The 20,073-nt window shown below is 43.8% G+C and overlaps 1 protein-coding gene across 1 annotated transcript in view; it reads right to left on the reverse strand.

Moving 5' to 3' along the window:
- The window catches only part of LOC126259958 (voltage-dependent calcium channel subunit alpha-2/delta-3), a 941,077-nt gene extending 922,855 nt beyond the window's left edge, over positions 1-18,222 (reverse strand). The window contains exon 1 of the mRNA XM_049957069.1: positions 18,143-18,222. The gene's annotated coding sequence lies outside the window, so the exon portion shown is untranslated. The remainder of the gene's footprint in view (positions 1-18,142) is intronic.
- Between the last annotated feature and the right edge of the window lie 1,851 nt (positions 18,223-20,073).

Genomic DNA, 20,073 nt, shown 5'->3' on the forward strand with positions numbered 1-20,073 from the left:
TAGGAAGTGTTTACTGTTAAGTGCTAGTAGTTATACGCCCGAGTTTCGAAACGGAGGTTAAAGAAGGGCCTTTGCCAACCGTCGCTTTTTAGGGTTCCGCAACTCAGTTGTAAAAACAGAACGCTCACACGATCACTTTGTAAAAACTTTGTTTCTCCTACCCAAGAAGTCAAATATAACCGAAAACTATCGAAAGAAGTATAACAAGTTTTAATACTCAAAGTAAAATGTTCTAACCAAGTAAATTCAATAAGTTCAATGCTAGTTGGTAATCGCAAAGATAACATTGTGGTACTTAATTCTGTCACTGAAGGTCACTTCCGAAAATACTTTTAACTGTGAGGTAGAAAAACTATCAGCGGCATCTATTGGTTCTTTGGTGTACAGCGCCATTTATTCGTTCTTTGGTGTACTACGCCGTCATTGAGGTAAACATCCGAACTACTAAGCCGAGCAGACTCCTAAATCTTTGTATTACAATACAATTTTTTTCGTGATCCGATTTAGGTGAAGTAATGCCTTTATGTTGCCCCGAGCTACGTTAAAGCTACCTTTGAAACCCCATGAAAATCTGTCTAGTAGTCTTGGAGATCAGCGTGCTCACATACACAGACACGCCGGTTTTACAGTTTTCTTATTAACGTATTTAAAATTATTACTTCAAGTGAAGCAATAATCTGTCGTAACTTGTATCTCGTATTAATTGGTTCGTTTGCCGTATCACGATGGATAAGCAAACACCAGCCACACTTTCAAGGGGAGAAAAGTGAAAGAAAAAATAGCATACAAACGCGAAATCACTGTTACCAGACTACATTCAAGGATGGCAGAGTCCTTTTTGAGCGATGTTTCGGCAATATCGCTGCTAGTGACCATTAACTTGATGAGCATGTTTGTTAGAGTATTTGGTACGAGTATGTTTGACCACCTGTAGGACAAACGTGGTCAATCATGTGTACTGTAAAACTGCTTGTGGTATGAGACATTTTCAGTTACATAAGTTAGGGCAAGAAAGCACATGGCTGAGCGTGTGTGCCAAGTTTGTGCAGGTTTGTGCAAGCAAACGTCAGCAGTGAGGCAGACTTTATAGCAGCACCATATCGAGCGACTTGAGGCAAATCAGGCCGGCTGTTGTGGCCGAGTGGTTCTAGGAGCTTCAGTCCGGAACCGCGCGACTGCTTCGGTCGCAGGTTCGAATCCTGCTTCGGGCATGGATGTGTGTGATGTCCTTAGGCTAGTTAGGTTTAAGTAGTTCTAAGTTCTAGGGGACTGATGACCTCAGATGTTAAGTACCATAGTGCTCAGAGCCATTTTTTTTAAGGCAAATAAGTCGCGAATTTCCGGAGGAGTTCATCCGACTACATGACAACCATCTCTGTCTCTGTAGGATTAAATCAAAACCCTATCACTAGTAGGCAAATAGAGATGTCATTTTCGAGCAACAGTCGACCATGTCCCCGAGAAATATATCGTTACATGAGGGTAAAACTGGAATATAATTCCAGAGATAGTACAAATGCGGCAAGTACCCATCAGTAGTATAGATTCCTTTACATATGTATTCGATGTCTTCATAGTTCCTTCTAAATGCGAATCATCGCTGTGTTACTGTCAGTTTTTCGTGTGTGTGGCGTTGCAGCTTTACTCACGATTCTGTTGCTCTTTCTAATCAAAGGACTTACAGGTAACAGAGACCTTCCTTCGTTCATTACGACATAATTGTGTTAATCGCGTAGAACTGATTGGGTAAATTAGGGATTACGTATTTCGTTTCGTTAACTTGTCTCCCCGCCACTTATTGAAGGTACCAGGATTTTCTCAGGCAGTGGCGCAACATTAACATGGTATCTGCAACAAGACCCTGTCTCACTGGGGAACTTCATAACGACCCCAGTGCGGCCGATGTGGAGCAAAAGAGCTAGAGATCGCTCTCCTGGCCGTGGTTTGCCCGCGATAATTCTTCAGGGTGCGTTACAAGGCAGCCACGACCTCACTACGACTGTCTGGCACGCAGTGACCTGCGTTTGAAAAAAAAAGTGCAATGTGCAAAATAGATACCTGTTCCTTTAGTTTATATTTTCACTAGTTACTGTCATTTTTAATTTATTTGTCGCAATGTGTGTAAGTTCATTAGAATATTGTAACGGTGCTGCAGGGTAGGTTGTGCTGAGAAACAGCAGTCAGGAAAAATATTCGATACGTTGCGCCTTTTCCAGTTTGATTATCATTGAAGTTGGCCAGTCCGGTTGTTGCGCGTGCAAATTCTAGTAGTGTGCCGGAGACAATGACGACAAACGTGATCTTCGTCTGTTGCACGTGCTAGCAGACGGCGGAAAACCAAGCAGAAATTGCCACCACTGATGATGCTGTACTTCAATAAATCGAAATACGACTGGAGAGAAAAACACGCATTTTCTTGTAGTTGTAACGACGGAACAAAAATACCCTCAGGATTTGCAAAGCAACTACCGACATTATGGCCACGCAAATGTAGAATTTAACGTGGAAACGCTCAATCGAATGGGCACGTAAAATTCCGCTATAAAGACCTTTCCCTCCTAACGGGAAACAAACCAACGGTTTCCATCGGCTCTGGGCGTCGCATCAAGGACGCGACGGGCCGTATTTGTTTAGGTTGACTCCAGCTACACACTGCAAAAACTAAATTGTAAATATCCGCCGAAACAGCAGAGAAAATGCGGTTGACGACCCATATATAATTACGTTCAGAGTCCGATTTTTATTTCAGCTAATGTTTGCATCACTAACAGATATCCGGGCAAAGATAGTGTATTGTCATCATCAGGTATCAACGTATTTGGCACACAGACCGATGCTAATAGAACCGTGACCGGTGTATGTGAGGCGAAGAGGTTTGTACATACACGTACAGAATAGTTGAACATTTATATTTATCATACTTACAGTCACGCGTGTGACCACCTTATTCAACCGCTGAAACACTCTGAACACCTGCTTGATAGCATGTTGATCCACCTTTGGAACGCAATACAGCAGCGATTCTGTGTGGCATGGATTCCACAAGTCTTATTAGATTTCTAGAGGTATGTGAAGTCAGATGTCTGCGCACTGGCCACACAGTTCTCATACATTCCTAGCAGGGGGTTTGTGGGCGCAGGCTGCTCACTGTAGCGCGAGTCTGGCCTTGTGACACAGAGAGTTATCCTGCTGGAAGGTGCCGTCGCCGTCAGTGAAGACATCTAGAGTGAAAGGATGCAAATGGTACGCAATAATGTCCACGATGCACAGCTGTCATGTCGTCTTTGATTACTAGTACAGGTTCTTTGAAACCCCAGATGAACGTCCCATTTAGAATAAGTAGTGGCAAGAGGTCCACAACGAGACACTAAAATGTAAACCCTCTTTTACATCTCATGTAGGATAACTAAAACTAAAAACAATTTTACATTAGACAGACATTTGTAGATAAGGATGTGCGTAAAGAATTCAATATAAAATAATTAGTTTCTCTATGAATTCACAGTTTAAAAAATGTTGTAAACTTGTCATTTTGGTTACCCGATGGGGCAAAATTACACACCAGTTCTCTTAAAAGCATTATTCCTTTATTTTTATTATTGAATCGTTTGTTTAAGAATAAATTATAGCTTAAACATATATTATACTTTGAATAAGTGTTAGAACGGTAACCCTAACAAATTAAAATGGTGCATTCATAAAATATACCTAAATTTACGGCAAATTATTTCCAGAAACTTAGAATCTTAGAACTCCATTATAAAAAGTAGTATCTGTTGTTGCTAGTTACTTTTTTACTTTGTAATAGGATTTTTACACTGAAGCGCCAAATAAACTGGAATACGCATGCGAGATTTGTAAACAGGCAGAATACGGCGCTGCGGTCGGCAACGCCTATATAAGACAAGTGCCCCGTGCACCTGTTAGATCGGTTACTGCTGCTACTGTGACACGTTATCAAGATTTAAGTGAGTTTGAAGGTGGTGTTATAGTCGCACGAGCGAAGGGGCACAGCATCTCCAAGGTAGCGATGAAGTGGCAATTTTCCCGTACGACGTTTTCATGGGTGTACCGTGAGTACGAGGAATCCGGTAAACATCAAATCTCCAATATCACTGCGGCCGCAAAAAGATCTTGCAAGAACGGGACGAACGACGACTGAAGAGAATCAAAATGATTCAAATGGCTCTGAGCACTATGGGACTTAATATCTGAGGTTATCAGTCCCCTAGAACTTAGAACTACTCAAACCTAACTAACCTAAGGACATCACACACAGCCATGCCCGACGCAGGATTCGAACCCGCGACCATAGCAGTCGCTCGGTTCCGGACTGTGAACATAATGGTTCAACGTGACAGACGTGCAACACTTCCGCATATTTCTGCACACTTCAATGCTGGGCCACCAATAAGTGTCAGCGTGCGAACCATTCAACGAAACATCATCGATATGGGTTTTCGGAGGCGAAGGCGCACTCGTGTAGCCTTGATGACTGCGCGACACAAAGCATTACGCCTCTCCTGAGCCCGTCAACACGGACATTGGACTGTTGATTTCTGGAAACGTATTGCCTGGTAGGACGAGTCTCGTTTCAAATTGTATCGAACGGATGGACGTGTGCGGGTATGCAGACAACCTCATGAATCCATGGACCCGCTGTAACTATAACTGATGTTGTTGTTGGATCAACATGGGCCCATGTAGGGATGGTCTGCTGGGGAGCGCCACGTTCAGCAACATGGACTGGATAGTGTGCTTGCGCCTCAACCAGAATTGTACTCCATAATGCGATCTATTACAGATCGCCTGTATTCTGCGTTCAAGGATCAGTTCATGTCCTATGACAAGGAGGCGGACGTCCAATTCCTTGTCAAATGGTACAAATGGCTCTGAGCACTATGGGACTCAACTTCTCAGGTCATTAGTCCCCTAGAACTTAGAACTAGTTAAACCTAACTAACCTAAGGACATGACACACATCCATGCCCGAGGCAGGATTCGAACCTGCGACCGTAGCGGTCTCGCGGTTCCAGACTGCAGCGCCTAGAACCGTACGGCCACTTCGGCCGGCATTCCTTGTCAGCTTCTCATGGTTTCATCGGCCTTCAGCCACTTTGCATTTGTGGTCACGACAGCAGGACGCGAACAGCGGACCAGCTTCGCCGTTTCCGTCATGCTCGCTCCTAGGCCCTTTGTCAAACTCGCTTGTGTCAGTGGCTTTCCCCATTTGCGCCCCGTAACGTGGCTAGAATGATTCAACATTCGATCTGCTCCACTTATATACGAGGCGTGTTTTTTTTTAAGAAAGGTCCGTTTTGTTGTAGACACTAGTAGTTCGCTTGCATACCGCAACGAAAGCGTGCAGCCTGTACCGGCATGCCTCGGGAACAACTCTTCTCAGTTTCAGCTCTGTAGCTAACGTGTACGGTTCTGTTCTGTGCTTTCAAAATGTTTAAGACTATCAAATCGCCCACCGCGTTTGAGGTTCGCTCAGTGATACGGTTTTTGTCAGCAAGGAAACTGTCTGCTGTAGAAATTCATCGACAGATTTGCGAAGTGTACAGTGAATCTGCTATGAGTGAAAGTAATGTTCGTAGGTGGGTACGAGAATTCAAAGATGGTCATGACAACGTCCATGATGAGAACCGCTCCGGTCGCCCTTCTTTGATTACAGATGATGTGATGGCTTCAGTTGAAGCGAGAATTTGTGAGAACAGGCGCTTCACAATAACAGGTCTCTCAAACGAATTTCCTGACGTGTCAAGATCAGTGCTTCACAACATTGTTTTTGAACACCTGAAGTTTAGGAAACTGTGCTCCCGTTGGGTCCCAAAACTCCTAACAGAGGACCACAAAAACCATAGATTTGATTGTGCGATCAAGTTCTTGACTCGTTATCACGAAGAAGGTGACGGCTTCTTGAGTCAGATCGTAACTGGAGACGAAATATGGGTATCGCATATCACGCCCGAAAAGAAACAACACAGCATGGAATGGGGACACACACACTCGCCTGTAAAAGTGAAGGCCAAACAGACTCTGTCCCAGCGCAAAATCATGGCGTCGGTGTTTTGGGACAGGCATGGTGTTTTGTTGGTCGACTTCATGCAACGAGGAACCACTATCAATGCAGAAGCATACTGTCAATCCCTGAGAAAGCTACGCAGAGCAATTCAAAACAAAAGAAGCGCCATGCTGACAACAGGAATTGTCCTTCTCCATGACAATGCAAGACCTCACACTGCAGGTCAGACCCGCGATTTACTGGAAAGATTTGGCTCAGAAGTTTCAGACCACCCACCCTACAGTCCTGATCTTGCGCCGAGCGATTACCATCTGTTCCTCCACCTCAAACAACACGTCAGAGGCAACCGTTACAATGACGACGACGACGTGAAAACGGCAGTGAACTCTTGGTTATCGGAGCAGGCGACAAGTTTTTATGAAGAGGGTATTTTAAAATTGGTTGACAGGTATGATACGTGTTTGAACAAACTTGCCAACTATGTCGAAAAATAGAGTGAAGTATGTAATTTCTGAAAATAAATTTACTTTTTTGGAATAACCTTTCGTTGTGTACTTATGTTCAAACGGACCTTACATAAAAAAAAACACGCCTCGTACTTTACTTGCTGTATAACTTACCTGCAATGGCAGCACGAGGCATTCAGTGTCGCCTCGGGCAGTGATTATAATGCTTCAGCCTATCGATGTGTGAGATTCATTCTGTTGAACTGCAGTTCGACGCTGCACGTCTCGCAATTCCTACTCGCTTTCCTCTCACTGCACATTACCAGAATAGTGCATTCATGCATGTAAGCTTTCCTGTAGTGATTGTGAGGCGGCAAGACACTGAACTACTTGAGCATCTCTGCTGTCTTCATTGTCCAGAGACCACCATTTATCTGCATCTGCTTACTCCGGAAGCCAGCTGTATGCTCTGTCATGGAGGGTACCAGTCATTGGTATCATGTTTCCCCCCTTCTGATTACAGTCGCGGGCAGCGAGCAGGAAGGCAGACGAACAGCATGCCTTCATATTCCCAGAATATCTGCAGTATTACTGCCGTGCTCTTATTGCGAGACATATGCGGGAAGGAATAATACTATATGAATGTGTGGTATCTGTTCTTTTGGACATGTCTGGAAGAACAGACACCACTCTTTATATATTTGATACACCTCGATGGTATATGCAACCACACCAGTGAGTGTAGTTGCACATTTATGTTCGACCTCCAGTGCGAATCTAAAATTAGAGAGCAAGGAGGACATGGCTGGGGGTTACAGTTAAGTGGTGGCGCTACGTGGGAATGTGGGGTCGGCCGGGCATCAGCCCGAGATAATCCGCGCATTTGCCGTGAACACTGTGTCTGGGTGGCGCACTGGTTAATCCAACTGCCTCCTAAGCCAGAGATCCCATTTTGGAATCCGAGTGCGGTACATATTTTCAGTAGCCGGTGCTGATTCCACATAAAGTCCCGATGCAGCTAATATGATCAGTTCCTTCCTCTTCCTTTCTTTTCTCTCCCCTTCACCTTCAATTTACATAATAAAGGAATAATAACTTCTTCACGTGCTCTGAATTTAATGTTCTGGGATATTGAAGAGTGGGTCGCGCAAGTGTTCTGTACATGGTCTGCTTTATAAGTGAGGTCCACTTTCCTAGAATTCTCCCAATAAAGCGAAGTCTACCAGTCACTATTTTTACAACCGACCTGCATTTCATCTCATTTCATATACAGGTTGGTATTATAGATCTGAACGAAAGACGCAAAGTAGAGGGCAATGAAATAAGAAAATAGTTTTAGTAAAAATACGTCTGGAATCCAATGGTGTCCCCGATACGACGTATTACGAATGAATACATGATGCAAACAGCAGATATCCACAAACACATTACACTGAGTGATCACGTGGCCGCCACTCACGTGAAGGCAGGCATCAACACGCCCTCTATCGACATGTTCAGACATCCCAGGCGTTTCTCAATGCATCGACAAACATTCACAATGTATTTCCGGAGGTTACTGACACTGTCGAGAGGTCTGGAACATACCAAAACTTTGAAATATACCTAGACAAAAAACAATTTACAATGGGTTCAAGATGAGGATCTGGCAGGCCACGGTATTGGCGAACAATGGCCGAGACACTTGTCGAAACGCTGGCCGTTGTGGCCGAGCGGTTCTAGCCGCTTCAGTCCGGAACCGCGTGACTGCTACGGTCGCAGGTTTGAATCCTGCGTCGAGCATGGATGTGTGTGATGTCCTTAGGTTAGTTAGGTTTAAGTAGTTCTAAGTTCTAGGGGACTGATGACCTCAGATGTTATGTCCCATAGTGCTCAGACCCATTTGAACCATCTGAATTTGTCGAAACGCTGTCTACAAGTACTTAAGCATCCGGAATGACGATAGTATCAAATGAGGGCAGTTTATCGTTATGTAATTTATGCCTCACTTGTGGTGTTTTGATATAAATGTAGTCTTAGACATTAACAATGTTGTTACATTGGCATGACTGCAGTTGTTCCCGGGTCTATGTTTATTAGGGTTGATCGCTTGTTTCTTTGTCCTCTGCCGGCCCCTTTAGTTTGTGCTCATTATAGTCAAACAACTTGTATACTACTGACGCTGTATTTGAACATGACGTGATTTTATTTCCCTCTCATTTGCATTAGCTTACATATTTCCACATTCAGAAAAAGCTGCTATTCATCATGCCAAATAGAAATTCTTTCCAGCTCATCTTGCAACTTCATAAATCAATTAACGATGAGTGCTGTTGTAAAACTGCTGTAGGCTACGGTAGACTATGGTAAGATATGGCAGACTACGGTAATTTTCCTAGTACCTTTGGTCAGTTAAGAACACAACCACGTTACCTGAACGTTAGGTAGGCTGCAGATCTACCGGGTGGTACCTCATTTCGATCGCTTTGTTTGCGTATGCGATCAGTCTCGTACTAGATTCCCCTAGGATGCGGAAGCGGTGAGCCGTCTAGAAACAGTGAGGATATATAAGAGGCCACGTAACCTGAGGAACATGTTTGTTCTACATGGTTATCCAGCTACCCGTTACTTAAACATAAACAATATTTATAACAAAATGGGAAGGGTCAATTTTTAATTCGGGTTTTGTTCGAAAATTGTTGATGCGCAACGTGAATCAGAGTGATGCTGCAAAAATGAAAAACCAAAAGTACAGATTTATCATATAGCGTTAGAAAACGCAATTTCCTCGAAACAAAAGTTAAAATTAAAGACAACAAAAAACACAAAGAAAACTTATCAAACATCGCTTCAATATTTCCTCGAACTTATATAAGACGTTATTCTGTTATTGTTGAACAACTTTCGCACTTATCTTTAAATATAAAAGGCAATGTTCTGACTGACTGACTGACTTACTGGCTCACTTATCATCGCCCTGCCCAAACCACTCAGGAGAGAAACAGGAAATTTGGAGAAGGTGTGGATCTTGTACTGTACGTGTCGTTCAAGAAGGGCTTTTTCGAAATTCCTACCCGAAGGGGTGATATAGGGGAAGGAGGATTTTTTTAAAAAATGTCGCTATTAAGGCCATTTTGATGCTAGACCAACGAAAATTAGTATTTGGTTTCTTGGTCAGAAATAAAGAAATACCTGTTTCAGTATTTTTGGAAATTTAACCCCATTGGGGGTGAAATAGTGGGTAAAAGCTTTTTTTTCGAATATGTAATTATTAAAGAACTACTAAAGTATTGTTAAAGGTACATCTATGAGTAATGGTATTTGACTTCTCGTCTACAAATAAAAAAAATCTGTGTTTCAGTGATTTTAGAAAATGAACACCTGAGGGGGTTAAATAGGTGATGAGACTTTTTATGACAATATTTTATTACAAATGCATTTTTGAAGCAAAATCTATGAAAATTTAAATTTGGCTTCTCAACTAGAAATAAAAAAATTATGTGTTTCACTGTTTCTGGAAACTCAACCCCTAAGGGAGTTTAAAATCTTAGAAACTATTCGGTAACTGGAGCACAGCGATCAGTATAAAATGCTAAAAATCAAATAAAAACAGTCTCGATCGCGTTTTCAGAATTTTTATTTGATAGCAATCGGTTACGGCCTTTCCTTAGACCATCTTCAGGCTTTGAACGCCATTATGGCTGCTGCTTGCGGCGGATGGAGCGCAATCCTTACTTCTGAGGATCTCCCAAGATGGTCCGAACGGCCGAAACCAGTTGCTAACAAATAAAACATCTGAAACCGTGATCGAGACTGTTTTTATTTGATTTTTATCTTAATAGAGTGCAACAGGGAGTGAAAATTTTTAAGAAAATATTTCTTTACAACATAAAATTTTTTAAAGGTAAACTTATGAAAATTGATAAGTCATTTCTCGGTTAGATATAAAGATTGTTAAAGGATGAAAGTACAAATTAAAATATCTCCACAAGAACCCAAAAACCATGATTAACAAAAACTTCGGACTCAGCTAAGAGAATCGCTTTTTGGGCAGAAGTACCTTCGGAAAAGACAATGCTTATATGGCATTAATTAGCGTGAAAAGCTTAGAAGGTGTTGCACTTTGTAGACAACATAAAAAGTCGATTAAATGAAAACAAAAGAAATCTCTGCAAGCCATACAATATGTCCGAGCGAAGAAGTTGGTGCTAAGCCAGTCAAGAATAACAGCAAACTCTTGCCCTCGATCATGATGAAGAAAGATCTCTTCAGTACAAAATAGCAGCAATAGTTTACAGATTTTTTTGTTTCTGCGCGTCTAAACTGGATTTGTTGTTGTTGTTGTTGTTGTTGTTGTTGTGGTCTTCAGTCCTGAGACTGGTTTGATGCAGCTCTCCATGCTACTCTATCCTGTGCAACCTTCTTCATCTCCCAGTACCTACTGCTACCTACATCCTTCTGAATCTGCTTAGTGTATTCATCTCTTGGTCTCCCTCTACGATTTTTACCCTCCACGCTGCCCTCTGAAAACGTGATAGAGACTGTTTTTCTTTGATTTTTACCTTAATGGAGTGCAACAGGGAGTGAAAATTATTAGGAAAATATCTCGTTACAACATAAAATTTTTAAAGCTAAAATTGGTGATCCCTTGATGCCTTAGAACATGTCCTATCAACCTGTCCCTTCTTCTAGTCTAGTTGTGCCACAAATTTCTCTTCTCTCCAGTTCTGTTCAATATCTCCTCATTTGTTATGTGATCTACCCATCGCATCTACAGCATTCTTCTGTAGCACCACATTTCGAAAGCTTCTACTCTCTTCTTGTCCAAACTATTTATCGTGCATGTTTCACTTCCATACATGTTGTTGTTGTTGTGGTCTTCAGTCCTGAGACTGGTTTGATGCAGCTCTCCATGCTACTCTATCCTGTGCAAGCTTCTTCATCTCCCAGTACCTACTGCAACCTACATCCTTCTGAATCTGCTTAGTGTATTCATCTCTTGGTCTCCCTCTACGATTTTTACCCTCCACGCTGCCCTCCAATGCTAAATTTGTGATCCCTTGATGCCTCAAAACATGTCCTACCAACCGATCCCTTCTTCTAGTCAAGTTGTGCCACAAACTTCTCTTCTCCCCAATCCTATTCAATACCTCCTCATTAGTTACGTGATCTACCCATCTTATCTTCAGCATTCTTCTGTAGCACCACATTTCAAAAGCTTTTATTCTCTTCTTGTCCAAACTGGTTATTGCCCATGTTTCACTTCCATACATGGCTACACTCCATACAAATACTTTCAGAAACGACTTCCTGACACTTAAATCTATACTCGATGTTAACAAATTTCTCTTCTTCAGAAACGATTTCCTTGCCATTGCCAGTCTACATTTTATATCCTCTCTACTTCGACCATCATCAGTTATTTTGGTCCCTAAATAGCAAAACTCCTTTACTACTTTAAGTGTCTCATTTCCTAATCTAATCCCCTCAACATCACCCGATTTAATTTGACTACATTTTGCTTTTGCTGATGTTCATCTTATATCCTCCTTTCAAGACACTGTCCATTCCGTTCAACTGCTCTTCCAAGTCCTTTGCCGTCTCTGACAGAATCACAATGTCTTCAGCGAACCTCAAAGTTTTTACTTCTTCTCCATGAACTTTAATACCTACTCCGAATTTTTCTTTTGTTTCCTTTACTGCTTGCTCAATATACAGATTGAATAACATCGGGGAGAGGCCACAACCCTGTCTCACTCCCTTCCCAACCACCGCTTCCCTTTCATGCCCCTCGACTCTTATAACTGCCATCTGGTTTCTGTACAAATTGTAAATAGCTAGTATCAAAAATTATTGCTTTGTTACATGAGAGCGCAGAAGGTACGCGAGCAGCTAATTTTTATTACTTATAAAACGCAGTTAGTGTTTTGTTGGATTATGCAATACGCTACGGAGTAACATTGAACGACGTGCGGTTCTAATTACGTGCAAAACAAAGAGATTAGCAAACAAAAAACAATGAGAAGCCTTCGGCTCCCAATTCCTCCTCTACACATTCATTTATGTGTCTCTCCTTACCTATACTATCAATACTACCAGTATTCCTACCATTCATTTCGTCATTTATGTACTCCCAAAACCGTAGTTATGGCAGAGCGCAATTCTAACTACACTTTCCCTGTGATATAGCGTCAGCAACAAACAGTCGCCGCGTGCTGCTCACCCTAGACAGCCTCATTGCTAGTGAGCCATTGCTATCGCAAATATCAGTTCCGTCAACCAAAAAAAAAAAGGGGGGGGGTGAACGGGACGTGGGTTTGGGGATAAGGGTGCGACACACGAGAAGACCGTGTCAGGTGACGCAGTGTTTGTGAAGTGTAGACACAGAGGCAGGGGCCGGAAGAGGGAGGCGGCGTCGGCGTCGGCCCGTGGAGCAGCGCTCGAGGGCGCCAGCGGCGTCAATCAATGCGCACCACACCGCTGGCGCCACCGACAGCGCCCCGCCGGGCTCCACGCTCGGGGCGCGGGCGTGCTTTCCAGCCCGAAGCGGCAAACGTTCAGCAAGTCACAGCCGCCGATCGACTTCCTATGGCGCTGTGGACACTGCCGCAGGTTCCTAGGCGGCTGCACACAGCCACGGTCTAAAAGGCCGGGGGAACGGCTCCCACATCTTTGCCGACATAGGACAGAAGATGCGCTCTCAACTAGGCCTATAGTCACTACCCTTGTATCCATGAAAGGAGGAATAAGTACAACTGCGTTGTCGCTTTATACAGACGCGGTTCACTAAAGTCATTCTCAATGGAGAGAAGTCTTCCGAAGTAAGAGTGACTTCAGGTGTACCGCAGGGGAGTGTCGTAGGACCGTTGCTATTCACAATATACATAAATGACCGTGTGGATAACATCGGAAGTTCACTGAAGCTTTTTGCGGATGATGCTGTTGTATATCGAGAGGTTGTAAGAATGGAAAATTGTCCTGAAATGCAGAGGAACTGCAACGAATTGACGCATGGTGCAGGGAATGGCAATCGAATCTCAATGTAGACAAGTGTAATGTGCTGCGAATACATAGAAAGAAAGATCCCTTATCATTTAGCTACAATATAGCAGGTCAGCAACTGAAAGCAGTTAATTCCATAAATTATGTGGGAGTACGCATTAGGAGTGATTTAAAATGGAATGACCATATAAAATTAATCGTCGGTAAAGCAGATGCCAGACTGACATTCATTGGAAGAATCCTAAGGAAATGCAATCCGAAAACAAAGGAAGTAGGTTACAGTACGCTTCTTCGCCCTCTGCTTGAATACTGCTCAGCAGTATGGGATCCGTACCAGATAGGGTTGATAGAAGAGATAGAGAAGATCCAACGGAGAGCAGCGCGCTTCGTTACAGGATCATTTAGTAATCGCGAAAGCGTTACGGAGATGATAGATAAACTCCAGTGGAAGACTCTGCAACAGAGATGCTCAGTAGCTCGGTACCAGCTTTTGTTGAAGTTTCGAGAACATACCTTCACCGAGGAGTCAGGCAGTATATTGCTCCCTCCTACGTATAACTCGCAAAGAGACCATGAGGATAAAATCACAGAGATCAGAGCCCACACAGAGGCATACCGACAATCTTTATTTCCACGAATAATACGAGACTGGAATAGAAGGGAGAACCGATAGAGGTACTCAAGGCACCCTCCGCCACATGCCGTCAGGTGGCTTGCGGAGTATGGTTGTAAATGTAGATGAAGATGTAGATGTATCACACTTCTGCTACTGAAAAACTTCACAAATCTCTAATTTTTGAGAACACATCTGGTGGAGAAAGAGCGGCTTGGCTAAAAGTAATTTAAAAATGTATTAAAAAGGAACCCGACCGCACTAAAACATTTGTTTACAGTAGTTGTCGGTTTCGGTCGAATGTGATCATCGTTCAGACAATTTATAGCGTGATGATAAGCGGTGGCGGTGGACGGAGTGACGTTCGTGGAGTTATGACACCTGCGCTGTTCACCGCTACAGCCTACCTCATGCAATAAATGGTCTGAAGATGGTCACATTCTGACACAAACTTATTATCACTGTAAATAAGTGTTTTTAAAATTAGCTAATCTAGCGTGTAAATAAGGCAGCGCGAATTGGACACAATTCATTACAGCATCGCATGTAACGATCGTGATATCAATAAAAAAAATTAAATACACACAAAAAAAGAATGCGAGAAATCGATATACGTCGATGAAAAGTGAAAAAAGAGCGAGACGCAAAATCGATATGCATTGTAACTTGAAAGACTCTTTTTTTCCCTGTATTTTATAACCTGTGGCCTTGAAACTATAGGCGTCTTCCCAGTGCTGTGTGTTCAACTTTTGTACCATAACGCTATGGATCAATGCATCGCTAAACCGAGTTTCACGTGAATAAATTTTCCCTCTGCAGCGGAGTGTGCGCTTATCCGATACTTTCTGCCAGATTAAAATTGTGTACTGGAGCAGGCGTCAAACCTGGGAACTTAGCCTTTCGCCGGCAGGTTCTTGCGCGACCGTACTGGTGAACAAAAGAAATGAGCCTGAACTTGCCCGTGAAAGGTAAAGGTTCTAGGTTCAAGGCCCAGTACGGCAAACACTTTTAATATCCCAGGAAGTTTCAAATGTTTTCTCCTTCACAGACCAACAATCACTTCTAGTGAATCCTAACAGTTTTCAATTGAAACAGGTTACCTCCCTGAATAGGATTTCCTGTCACACAGTTTATCTCACTGGTCTCAATGTACAACACTCAATACGCCAGAACGGACACGAGACGCCAAAATTCGAGCTACGCTCGAGTAAATGCCTTTTAAAGGCATGTGACCTTACAGGTATGTAAACAAAGAATACTCCGGCAATTATATGGTTAGTATTCCATTTCCCCTAATACATCAGGAAATACATGCCGATAGAGACGAGATGTATCGCTAAACTATTGTACCATAAGAATAATGTTACATGGCCTAGACAGGGAAATTTACTGTTCGTCTAAAATGCCGGACGCACTCATGGAACTTCAAACAGTATCGTATGATGCCAATTCCGTGCATTTCCGGACGGAAACCGTTACAGCCTGTAGTCGTCACATGCGGCATTCAAAGAATGTTTCGTAGCTACAGCGAGTAATTCTTACGTGTTATTCCAGTCACTTGGACTTAGAAGAGAAAGGCGCTATTGATTGTCACATATGCTCCACTTTTCCTCGTTTATCACCCAACCGTTATTGATCTAGAGCGCTCTTTCAAGTTTGTGGATGCGTGCTTTTAGCGTATGGAGTGGAATAAATGCCTACGCTTTCGTGTCTCAGATCTAGTTGCTATTACCGCCACTGTGCAGTGTTTTCTTGATGGGAGGACTAGAACGCCGCTCGTCCAACCTCGGAAAGACAGTTAAGGAGTTACTTGTGTGGAAAGACACAGCCCCGCCTCACAGTGACTGCGACATTCGCCTCCGTTACTGACCTCTCACCGTGCCTTTAGCAAAACATTAAGGAACGTCCGATCTGCCGCGCCTGATTCCCTGCATCTTTCCAGAGCTCACTTCATGGAACAAACCGTGTTTTTTTGAAGATGGCTCAGCAACGGAACTGGAAAATTTCCAGCGTGTATTCGTCGACGGCTTAGTAGCTTCCGTGGTAGTGACTCATACTACGTAATCGGAAAAGTCATGTGCATCTAGATCAACATTTATGCCCCGTACGCCTGACTGCGCGTGCGTCGTGTACCACTACCACTTTCGCCTCTCTCCTCCTCCATTCACGAATGATCCACGAAAGAAATGAAAAAAGAAACATGACTTTTGGTAATCCTCTGTGTAACCTCAAAATTCGCTGATTTTACAGTCAAAATAATGTCATGAGATATCTGAATTACATTGCTTGACTCTTGTCGGAACGAGCGCTTACGTAATGCACAGTAGCAAGCCTCTCCGTAAAGTGCAACGCGCTGCTCTGGCCAGCTATTGTAATTACTTTTCCCCGCCTTTACTCTAAATCAATCCAGCGAATACCGTTACGGTTTCTTCGGTGGGTAACGGCCCATTGTCTTGCGGCTTTATTGTCCGGACTGCGTCTCTGATGGAATCATTACTCGAAGACAAAGGGTTTGAGGAGGAAAGTGTTGCAAACCACGCGGCTAAGTATCCCTACCTGTGTTAGAGCCGGAATAGTGTGTCACGGAATTATATAAAAAATATACTACGTACCGTAGCAAATTCAGTAAAAAGTGATCATTTTTACTTCGTTACTGGTTTCGGCGATTAACAGAACATCTTCAGATCTTTACTATTATAGTTACATCTGTAATGTTTCAATCTCTCTTTGTTAATGAAGTACAGAACTGTGAAACGCTTTGTAAGACGACGCTCGTCGATAGATTGATTTTGTTACAGATTTTCAGTAAGAGTGGATCTCAGATCCCATTCGGGCGATGCAGATTTCAATTTTCTGTGATTTCCTAAATCGTTCAATAGAAATCCAAGACTGTTACTTTGAAAAGGTCATGGCCGATTTCTCGCCCCACCTTTTTCCACGCCGAACTTGCACTTCGCTTTCCGTTGAGTTCCGTCGTGGACGGTATGTCAGATCGAGTCATCCTTCCGCTATACGATGGGGAACGATATCTAAATACACCCAACTTCCTGTGTTTCTACCATTTCAAAAATTTCAGACAATGATTTTTGCTCCTGACAGATAAACCTGAAGATGTGTCTATACCGCTGTGAAAGCGGTAGTTGCGAATAAAGCACCTTCATATATCTAAGCGGCTTTTGAGAACACCTCATCATTCTTGACTTTTTAATTTTTATTACTTTTTTTTGGTAATTTGGCGGTTATTGGGTACTGAGTTTTGTTATTACAACGATATGTGAGCTTACTAAAAGTTTAAACCCGCTATGAAAAAAAAATCACTGCAAATTAAGACTGTTTAGAAATCTAATAAGTGCAATCCAGAAACTGATGAAACTTACTGGGACATTAAAATTTTTTGCAATACTAGGAATCGAACCCAGTACCTTCGTGTTCTACAACCAATGCTCTCACTCACTGACATATCCAGGCACGCCTCACAGCCAATCCACACACCTTTGCTACCATCCGTATTGCTCTCCTACTTCCCAAATTTCACAGAAGTTCTCCTACATATCTTGCGAGACTAGCAATCCTGGGAGTAAGGACATTGCCTGTGGGCGCATGTCGTGAGTCGTGCCCGGATAGTCCGTCGGTAAGAGCACTACCCACGAAACGCAAAAGTTCCTGGTTCGAATCCCGGTTCAGCACGCGGTTTCAAATTGCCAAGAAGTTTCAAAACATCGCACACTCGGCTGCAGAATTCTTCAATAGACGTGATGTCGACCATCGCGAAGAGTGAGCAATGTAAGAGCAGATCACTTGGTTAGGAATGTGAAAATGTCCAGGGTCCAGGCCAGAAACTGGACAGTGGCCAGTGGATAAGGAGGGCATGAGGGCCACTGGTTGCACAGTAGACGCCTCCCTCCGGAATGTATCGCCGGCAGCGACGCGGCGGCTGCTGCTCGCTTGCCGCAGCGCGGAAGCCCCCGTGTGGCGCCAGCAGCGGCCGCCGCCGCCGCTGCCGCCCCCGGCAAGATGGCCGACGACGGCGAAGCTAGGCGCGGCGCGGCGCTGTAGGCGGCTGGCTTGGCTTACTCGTTGTGCGGGATGTCCTCGTCCTGCTCGAGGGAGGTCCGCGCGAGCACGGCGAGCACGAGCAGCAGCGCGGGCGCCGGGGAGCGCGCGGCCGCCATGGCGCGAGACGCGGAGAGCGGCGGCGGGGGCGGCGGGGGCGGAGGCGGAGGCGGTGGCGGCGGGGGCGGCAACGGGCTGCCGGCGTGACGTGCTCTGCGCGGGGGCCGCCGCTCGACTGGCGCTGCCGCCGCCGCCCGGGACCGCCGCCGCCGCCGCCGCCGCCGCCAGCCAGCCTCCGCTCGTGCGCATGCGCAAGGCGCCCCTTCCCACACACTTCCTCTATTGTCATTTTACTCCATTTCTTCACTTATCCTTCCATTTACATTTACATCTGCACGCCGTAAATCACTGCCCCCGTGCGTGGCAGAAGGTACTGGCCGCCGATATTCTTCACTGCTTGTTCTGTTTCAGTGGCTATTCCGGGGGTGGAAAGAGAGAATGTCCGTTGTCTAACTACGCCCTCTTATTTCTCTTGCAAACACAACCGCTTCCCAGAGAAAAACACATTTTCATTAGGCGTTTGAGGTCCACTACGTAAGTGGATTGTGCGTGCAAGGACGCTTGGGTTTCCGCAACTGTGTTGTGTGTGCGTGTGTGTGTGTGTGTGTGTGTGTGTGTGTGTGTAGACGATAGAAGGCTACGTAGTGGAATAGTTTCTTTAAGTAATTAATTTTCAAAACTATTTAATGCTACCTCTATTATCTCGCTATCTCATGTTAATTTGTTAATCGTCAACGTAATGGAATTTTAAGCTCTGTTCCCGTGCTTGCGGAATATAATAATGAATTGTTACTGTAAACATTAAATATGCAAGTTCTTGTGTGCACCCAATATGAAGGCTAAATGTTCAGTAACCTGATGTTTCCTCCTTTCCCTACGAGATCTGAGTGCTTTACTATTAACTTTATACTACCTGTGGAATCTTCGTACCTCACGCTAATCTGTTACACTCTACACAGCTCGTATATCCGTCTCTATTTCTGTTTTTTCCTCCTACATTCTAATTCTGCCCCATTATTTCTCGGTCTACCCCGGACCGATTAACTTATGCATTGCAGTAATGTAGTTCTGTTATTGTATCATTACTCACGTTCAACAGGAACGACCATATTAAAGAGACTGAAACTCGTGTAATACCTAGATTTATGGCGATGGCTACTATCTGTTATTGTGACTATCACTATTATTAATATGAATGTACTATGGACTTTGCAATTTTCGTCAGGTGAAGGGATCCAAATCTACACAGGCATAATAAAAACATGTACAAATAAGTTAATTACTTAATAGGTGGGTGGAGATACCTCTTCGCATTTCGTCAACATATCTACTTTTATCTTTGTACCACATAGATATGTCAATGTAATTCTTTCCTCAGCAGTCGATGTTTTTTATTACGCGATTTTTCATTACTTTGCTCGATATTTCTGAGGTTCTCAGTTTTTTTTAAAAAAAAATTGTCATTAATTGGTCAAAACAGAAATCAAAGAGCACTTTTCTGCGAAAGGCAAAGGTCCCGAGTACGAGTCTCGGTCCGGCACACTGTTTTAATCTGCCAGGAAGTTTCATATCAGTGCACACTCCGCTGCAGAGTGGATATCTCATTCTGCAAACATCCCCCAGGCTGTGGCTAAGCCATGTCTCCGCAGTATCCTTTCTTCTAGGAGTGCCAGTTCTGCAAAGTTCGCAGAAGAGCTTCTGTGAAGTTTGGAAGGTAAGAGACGAGGTACTGGGAGAACTGAAGCTGTGAAGGCTTGTCGTTACTCGTGCTTGGGTAGCTCAGGTGGCAGAGCACTTGCCCGCGAAAGACAAAGGTCCCGAGTTCGAGTCTCGGTCCGGCATACAGTTTTAATCTACCAGGAAGTTTCAGAAATCGAAGAAGTTTTGGAGAT

Source organism: Schistocerca nitens, chromosome 5 (assembly GCF_023898315.1).
Source record: "Schistocerca nitens isolate TAMUIC-IGC-003100 chromosome 5, iqSchNite1.1, whole genome shotgun sequence".
In the NCBI taxonomy this organism is placed as follows: Eukaryota; Metazoa; Arthropoda; class Insecta; order Orthoptera; family Acrididae; genus Schistocerca; species Schistocerca nitens.